This window comes from Tachysurus vachellii, chromosome 5 (assembly GCF_030014155.1).
Source record: "Tachysurus vachellii isolate PV-2020 chromosome 5, HZAU_Pvac_v1, whole genome shotgun sequence".
Lineage (NCBI taxonomy): Eukaryota > Metazoa > Chordata > Actinopteri > Siluriformes > Bagridae > Tachysurus > Tachysurus vachellii.
Window position 1 is genome coordinate 3,899,130 of NC_083464.1, and position 8,501 is coordinate 3,907,630.

Sequence of the window (8,501 nt, forward strand, 5' to 3'; positions counted from 1 at the left end):
CTGCCTGGTGATATTGCCCCATAACCAGTGTTCCCAAGATAGGCTTTGAACGGGTTTTTATATGGGTACGCTACTGATATGCCGAGAATAAGTTATTTAAAAAAATTAAATAAATTAAACTTAATGTAATTGGTTCCATTGTAAGGGGAACCCTCCATTGTTGGGGGTTCGATTCCTGCCTCCAACTTGTGTGTGTGGAGTTTGCATGTTCTCCCCGTGCCTCGGGGGTTTCCTCCGGGTACTCCGGTTTCCTCCCCCGGTCCAAAGACATGCATGGTAGGTTGATTGGCATCTCTGGAAAATTGTCTGTAGTGTGTGATTGCGTGAGTGAATGAGAGTGTGTGTGTGTGTGTGCCCTAGGATGGGTTGGCACTCCGTCCAGGGTGTATCTTGCCTTGATGCCCGATGACGCCTGAGATAGGCACAGGCTCCCCATGACCCGAGGTAGTTCGGATAAGCGGTAGAAAATGAATGAAAACTTAATGTAGGTTTTCAGATTTAATTATGGTACTAGTCACTTAGTTCCAGGTTTTCCTGTCACATAACCTAGCCCCTTGTCCTTGGTTTCCAGTAGCATGTCTCTTACAACTTGGTTTCCCATTTCTACTTCCTCCAGGTTTTCTACTGCCAGGTTTTCTAGTGATACTATCCAGTCTCCTATTCCTGTTTTTTTTAATCACAGTATCCAGTCCCCTACTGCCCACTTTCATAGTCATACTAGTCAGTCCCTTACTACCTGGTTTTCTAGTCATACTACACAGTCTACTACTCCTCTGCTGACAAGCCATACTACCTAATCAACATGTTCTGAATTTGCCAGTACCTACATTTCCTTGTACATTTCCTTTCCTTCAATAGGTTCTTCCTAATTTTGTCTCCCCAGGAAAGTAGGACATTGTTTCCAGTTCTCTTAGTCCTTAGTTACCTTGTCTCCTTTTTCCATGTTTCCAAGTCACAGTACCTGTTTTCTTTTTGCTGATTTCCTATAGTATAGTTCTTCATAAGGCTGTAACCTAATATGAATCTCTTAAATTGTGTAAATAGTGGCATACCTTTCGGGTCTTAAGTCACAGACTTAACACAGTCTATTTTCCTTGGCTTCACAGTCATAGTACATACTCTCATAGTTCCTGGATGTTTAACAGTACAGTACCTAGTCTATTCCTCTCCGGACTCTAAACCTTGCTAAACTTATTAACTATGGTTCTGGGATAAACTCTCTGCACAAAAGTACTATGAATGCAGTTACTCTCTATTCCATCATACCGGTCTTTAGAAATTTTTAATATCAATCATAGTTAATGAAAATGATCTACATTCCTGTCTGTTAGAATAAAAATACATTTGTCAAACAAAGTGAGCTAACGGCATTAGTGTGATATAGATTATGAACGTGTGTGGGTGTAGAGAGCTCATCTGGATGGCTTGTCTCCTCTGTCTGCTGCTCCAGCTGGGGGGGTCACGCTCCATCACTTCCTCACAATGGTGGCCTCCTCCTCCTCCTCCTCCTCCTCCTCCGCCTCCTCAACAGAATGGCCTCATCAGAGCCATGATGTGTACACACACACACACACACACACACACGCACACACACACACACACACACACACACACACAACCAACCACCAAGAAAAAATCACTCTCTTTTTCTATCTCACTATAGTGTTCATTTACTTTATATTGACCCCATTATGTTAGCAGTTGTCTTTTTGTGTTACCAACTACGCTGCTCTAGCATTTTTACAAACCTGGATTAGTCTCTAATCTTTCACAATACGAATATTAGGTACTTAAAAATAAAAGCAAATATACTGTATATTACAGATGAACCCGAGTACAATTAAATTCTTTGGAATAAAGATAAGTTCTTAAAAAGATATAAAGAAGAAGCCTTTATTTTGTCACATGTACATTACAACACAGTGAAATTCTTTCTTCACATATCTCAACTTTGGAGGTTGGTGTCAAAGCGCAAGGTCAGTCATGATACAGGAGCAGAGAGCGTTAAAAGCCTCCACTACCCTGTAGTGTAATGCTACACATTGGAGGTGGAGAATTATTGTTTATTAAGACAGTTTGCCAGAAAGGTTTCTAGGTCAGTCGGGTGACCGGGATGCCCCGGGATGCAACAAAAAACTGTAGTCAAAATATACAAAAAAATTAGTGTTAATATGATTCATACAACGTACATTCATCCATCTTTAGTAACGACCATGTGGTGTAATGGGCTACTAGGTTGTTTCAGTTTAGCGAAATAGAACCAAAACTATCCAAGAAAAATAATAACATTCTGATCGAGAATTCTAATTATTTCTAATCATTCATTCATTCGTTCATTTTCTACCGCTTATCCGAACTACCTCGGGTCACGGGGAGCCTGTGCCTATCTCAGGCGTCATCGGGCATCAAGGCAGGATACACCCTGGACGGAGTGCCAACCCATCACAGGGCACACACACACACACTCTCATTCACTCACACAATCACACACTACAGACAATTTTCCAGAGATGCCAATCAACCTACCATGCATGTCTTTGGACCGGGGGAGGAAACCGGAGTACCCGGAGGAAACCCCCGAGGCACGGGGAGAACATGCAAACTCCACACACACAAGGCGGAGGCGGGAATTGAACCCCCAACCCTGGAGGTGTGAGGAGAACGTGCTAACCACTAAGCCACCCTGCCCCCCCTATTTCTAATCATTGAGCATCAATTATGAAAAAAGTGTCTGTGGTTTAAGCCACACCTATTTCAAGGTTATTGTTTCAGGTTATTTGAAGCCATAAAGAGATCCAGATACTTTCTTACTGTTACACACCTTCTATACAATATACACATCCTATCATGATGTTTTGTAACAAATATTTCCTAGTTAGAAGCTTATTACAACACACTTCATTTACTGCACGTCTCTTCCCCAGCGATCCTGATCAGCTTTTTAATAGCGTATTGACGCAGTTTTAATGACTTGTTCAGCAGTTTGGATGGTCAAGCCGTGAGGTTAATCATTGTATTCACCCTCTATTCACTTCACACTTCACACATGGTCACGCACCAGCCATGCATCATATCCTCAGATGTTTCAGTCGGGGTTTATTGCCACATTTGTCCTTGTCAGACAGACACACTTATCCATCCAGACACGCTTCCTCTGTCCGTTTACGAATTCGTGGCTTGAATGATCATTTGAGTGTTTTAGCATCTGTTTGTGTGTAAGTGAAAAAAAAAAAACCCACTCATTATTATTGTCTTGTCCAATTTTGCAACTGTAATTTGTAGATTTGTAACTGTAGACGTTGGTGTGGCCTAAAACAAAACTTTTTCAATAATAGTGCTTTGCTTGGGCACTTTTGTCCTGGAATTTTATGTTCCCAGCATATAAACAAACTAGTTTATTAAGTGCAATTATAAAATGCAAAGGATGAATGTGCTCTTTGTTTGCTTCCTCTCTACATATCGCTCACTCACACCCACAGGAAAGTAAAACCTCTGGCTCGCAGAACCTTTTACACACCTCCAGACTCAACCCGGTGATGTGTGAACATTTGGTGTATTCATATCTAGAAGACATGATCTATTTATTCAAAATAATATTAATATTCATATTAGGATACATCCCTACAGCTGATGCATTTGGTGATATCTATAGGCAAAAACGGACAGATTACAGGGATAAAAACAAATATGCAAATCTCCAGCCAAACATTACTCATCCAGCGGGTGCTCAAATCGTATGAATCCTTTACTTTGTGTTTCCAGCAATTTTTTTTCCATGAGTATTGTGTTCAGCATTGTAGACCGAAGCTCTTTTAATCAATCTCTCTCTCTCTCTCTCTCTCTCTCTCTCTCTCTCTCTCTCTCTCTCTCTCTATCTCTCTCGCGCGCGCACTCTCTCTCTCCCTCTCTCAGTCATACACACCTAAAGCCTCTTAAACATTCCAACCAAATGTAGAGAAAGCAGCAAGTCATTATTTAAAATGAGACCGTTGATGAATTTTTTCTCTAGTTCTATTTTTGAGGAGTTTTTCTCTCATCAAATGCTAATAATCACTGAAAAAGTCTGTAGACGGGTTTTCTACAGTATATTACTACGTACCGAATATAAAGATTTATTAATTGTTGATGTACAGCAGTGTTGAGGTTTCTCCCCAGTACAAAAACATGCTTTGTAGGCTGATTGACATCTCTAAACTGACCTGCAGCTTGTTGGTGCAGCGTCGAGGTCCACAGTGCCCTGAGTCTCCTGGAATATACTCCTGGTTCCCAATAACATTATGTAGGATAAGTGGTCGAGATAATGCATAGATGGATGGATGGATGGATGGATGGATATTAGGATAGAGTTAAAGTTCTAAAGAACATCATAAAGTTCTTGACCAAACATGTTGTTGGAAGGTCCAGTGTCTGAATAATGTGTCTTTTAGAATCTGTGATGATTCTTTACCAGCACAGTCGTTATCTAGCCGTAGGTTTTTCCATAATCTCATATTATTTCCCCTGGATGCTGTATGTTCTCACACTCAGATATTTCTGATATTTTGCACTGTTTAATTTATAAAATTATTGTAAAGATACAAAAGTTAAGGTAAGGATTATGTGTTTATCTTTTTTTTTTCATATGATGTAGATTTGTTTACATTTAAATTAAATGGAATTGAAATTAATGTTCATTCAGTGTTTCAGGTTAAATCCTGATCCTGATCTTTTACGTGTCCGACTCGCAGTGTATTTAACCCTTGTATGATGTTCGTATTTTTGTTACTCAGCCAGTGTTCGTGGGTCTGTTGTACTCTACAGATACTCAATACTAAATACTCTACAGATATTTACTTCATCCCAATTACAAGCAATATAAACAGCATACTGTATACTGTACGGTTAATATTTGACCTTTACCTTTATTACCGTATTTTCCGCACCATAAGGCGCACCGGATTATAAGGGGCAGTCTCAATTACGGGGTTTATTTTTGTACTTAACCCATACATAAGGCACACCGTATTATAAGGCGCATGCTAAATAATACGGTCTACAAACCAGTGAGTAACGGAAGCAAACCAGTGAGTTTAGTTGAACTTTATTCTTCTATTTAACAATACACACACATTATTTTTTAATCAACATTCTCCCACAAATCCATTAGTCCTCCACAAGTCCTCACCTACCGGAGGCGTGGCGGAGGTAAACCTACAATGCGTACTGTACCATTATGTAATGTTCTCTGATTGGTTTATCGCTGCCAGCGTGCGTAGTGTACGCAATTACCTCCCTGTGTCAGCGGGAAATGGTCCGACAGTCAATCAAGCGGAGCAGATTTTGGAACTCAGTGCACACATAAGGCGCCTTATAGTGCGTAAAATACGCTACATCACATTTTTTAATTAAAATGCTACTTGTTTTTTGTTGTTTTTTAATAAAATGTAATAAAAAAGAAAATCAAATTTAATCAAGTTATGAGTGGGAAAAAAATAAACAAATTTACAAGGAAGCAAAGTTTTTCAAAACTATTGATGTTTATGAATATGAGTCCCACAGACCTGAACATCATACAAGGGTTAACTCCTCACTTCACTCTGATCTTTACAGGGTTTTGACATTTCCTTCTCCATTTGCACTTCAGAGCATGTTTTGCTTTTCTGTTATTTATCTTTTTTGCGTCTCTGGTTTTGATTCTGCTTTGACTTTGTTCTTTACTTCACACATCCTCCTGACTCGGTTCATGACCGGCAGCTTAACAAAGTTACTGTTTTTTTCTCAAGCCTTTCTTTATTCTGCTGAAGAAGTAAAAGGTGTTAATTAACATAAAAATGATTACAGTTCAATGTTGGCTGCTGCTTTATATATTATACACTCAAAGATTATACTACACAATACACAGATTCACAAACAGTGATCATTTGTACTGTGTGTGTGTGTGTGTGTGTGTGTGTGTGTGTGTGTGTGTGTGTGTGTGTGTGGTCTGTTCTATGTTTTTGTAATTTCACGGCCTTTTATCGTTTTACTTCGGGAGATTAAATAATAACTAAGAAGTGTTAATGGAAAACACACACACTCACACACACACACACACACACACACACACACACACACACACACACGCACACACACACACACACACACACACGCACACACACACACACACACACACACACACACACACACACACACACACACACACACACTTCCAGCTTGAGCTGCATGTGTCCACCAGATGAAACTGAAGGACAACTTTGTCATTTTTTTTGCCACGATTCATTTCAGTTGATCCACAGATACAGTTGTGTTCAGTCTCTCACTAATCACTCACTCAGCTCCCTGAAAACTGTAGAGTAACTCAGTGGCATCCTTACAAACACCATACACCATAAACTACAACACTGTCAGTCTAACATCTTTCACATATACAGAGATAGATAGATAGATAGATAGATAGATAGATAGATAGATAGATAGATAGATAGATAGATAGACAGGTATATTTGACGCATTTTGATCTCTACACTGGCTATCTGTTAAGTTTAGAATTGATTACAAAACTGCTGTTACTTACGTACAAGACTCTTAATGATTTAGCTCCCATGTATCTAACTAGACTTCTAACATGTTACAATCCTTCACGCTCTCTGCGATCATAAAACTCAGGACTTCCGGTAGTTCCCAGAATATTTGAGTCCACTAAAGGCGGTAGAGCGTTTTCGTATTTAGCTCCCAAAATTTGGAATAGTCTTCCTGATAGTGTTCGGGGCTCAGACACACTTTCCCAGTTTAAATGTAGTTTAAAAGAGCAATACTAAAGAGGAGACGTGAACTCCATGTGATCTTTTGCATCATTACAACATTTATCAGACTGTGTATTTATTATCACACCCTCCAGTGTCACCCATATGAGGATGAGGTTCCCCTTTGAGTCTGGTTCCTCTCAAGGTTTCTTCCTTTACCAGCTAAGGGAGTTTTTCCATCCTACAGTCACCTGAGTCACCACAGACTTGCTAATTGCGGATAAATACAAACACATTTAAATCTATCTAATATTAATCTTTTATTTTGTATTATATTAATCTTTATATTCATTCATTTTCTACCGCTTATCCGAACTACCTCGGGTCACGGGGAGCCTGTGCCTATCTCAGGCGTCATTGGGCATCAAGGCAGGATACATCCCGGACAGAGTGCCAACCCATCACATGGCACACACACTCATTCACTCACGCAAATACACACTAGGGACAATTTTCCAGAGATGCCAATCAACCTACCATGCATGTCTTTGGACCAGGGGAGGAAACCGGAGTACCCGGAGGAAACCCCAGAGGCACGGGGAGAACATGCAAACTCCACACACACAAGGCGGAGGCGGGAATCGAACCCCGACCCTGGTGTGACAAGGTGTGAGGCGAACGTGCTAACCACTAAGCCACCGTGCCCCTAATCTTTATATTATTCTTTATATTAACCTTCTGTTCTATGTTTATGTTCTGTAAAGCTGCTTTGAGACGATGTCAATTGTAAAAAGCGCCATACAAATAAACTTGAACTGAATTGAATTGATAGATAAATATTTCTTCTTTTTCACCGTGATGAGCATTGTCTTTTCCAGGATCAGGCAGGACGATGAAGAGCATTTCTAATATTTATTCTTTCACTTTTCTATTTATATTTTTAGAAAGAATAACAATGTGTCCATTATTCATACTAACAACAGCAGTTCAACAGAAGCCGGATTCATCTGAGAAACTGATCTCTGTTACACAGATTCACCCAGCTGGCATTTCACGTCCTCGTCCCATATCCAGAGTCCATCTCGAGGTTCCTGCATGTCTGCAGCTTCAGCACCTTCTCTTTAAATCTCCCAAACTCTAACTCACTCACGCTCACGTGGAAATCCTTCACGTTTAATTTCACCGAGTTTGACCTTCAGGGGTTAATGATTTAAATTGAAAATCATTGAAATGTCCCAGGGATTAATGCGATGGAGCGATCCAGTGAAGAACGTCGGTCTCTGATGTACTCTTCATGGAGAAAAGCTCCCTCGGGAGAGTGGATACGGCTGAGGGCATCTGTTACGACTCACAAAACACTTGCTTATTATTTCAAATTAGTATTAGTATTAGTATTATTATCTCTCATTCCATCATCTTCACTATTCCTTCGTTTTTAAATGAACATCCCATCCACATCCATTTAACCATCTAGATATTTAAACCCTCTCCATCTTGTTCTTACACAATAATTCTGAAAAGTTTTAAACAGTTTATGTCTTTCCTTTAATATATTTTTAGTTTAGATTTTTTTTTATTAATTTTTTTAATGATTAATTATATTTTTTTATTTATTTTTCATTTGTAGCGCAAGTTTTTTGATTTTATTTTTGTAATTAATTTTATGTATGACAATTAAACGTTCATATAAATTTTTCATATTTATTTGTAATTTCTTTCTTTTATTTATTTATTTTATGCATGCCATAATTCAGTTCTTTTTTATATATTTTCACATGT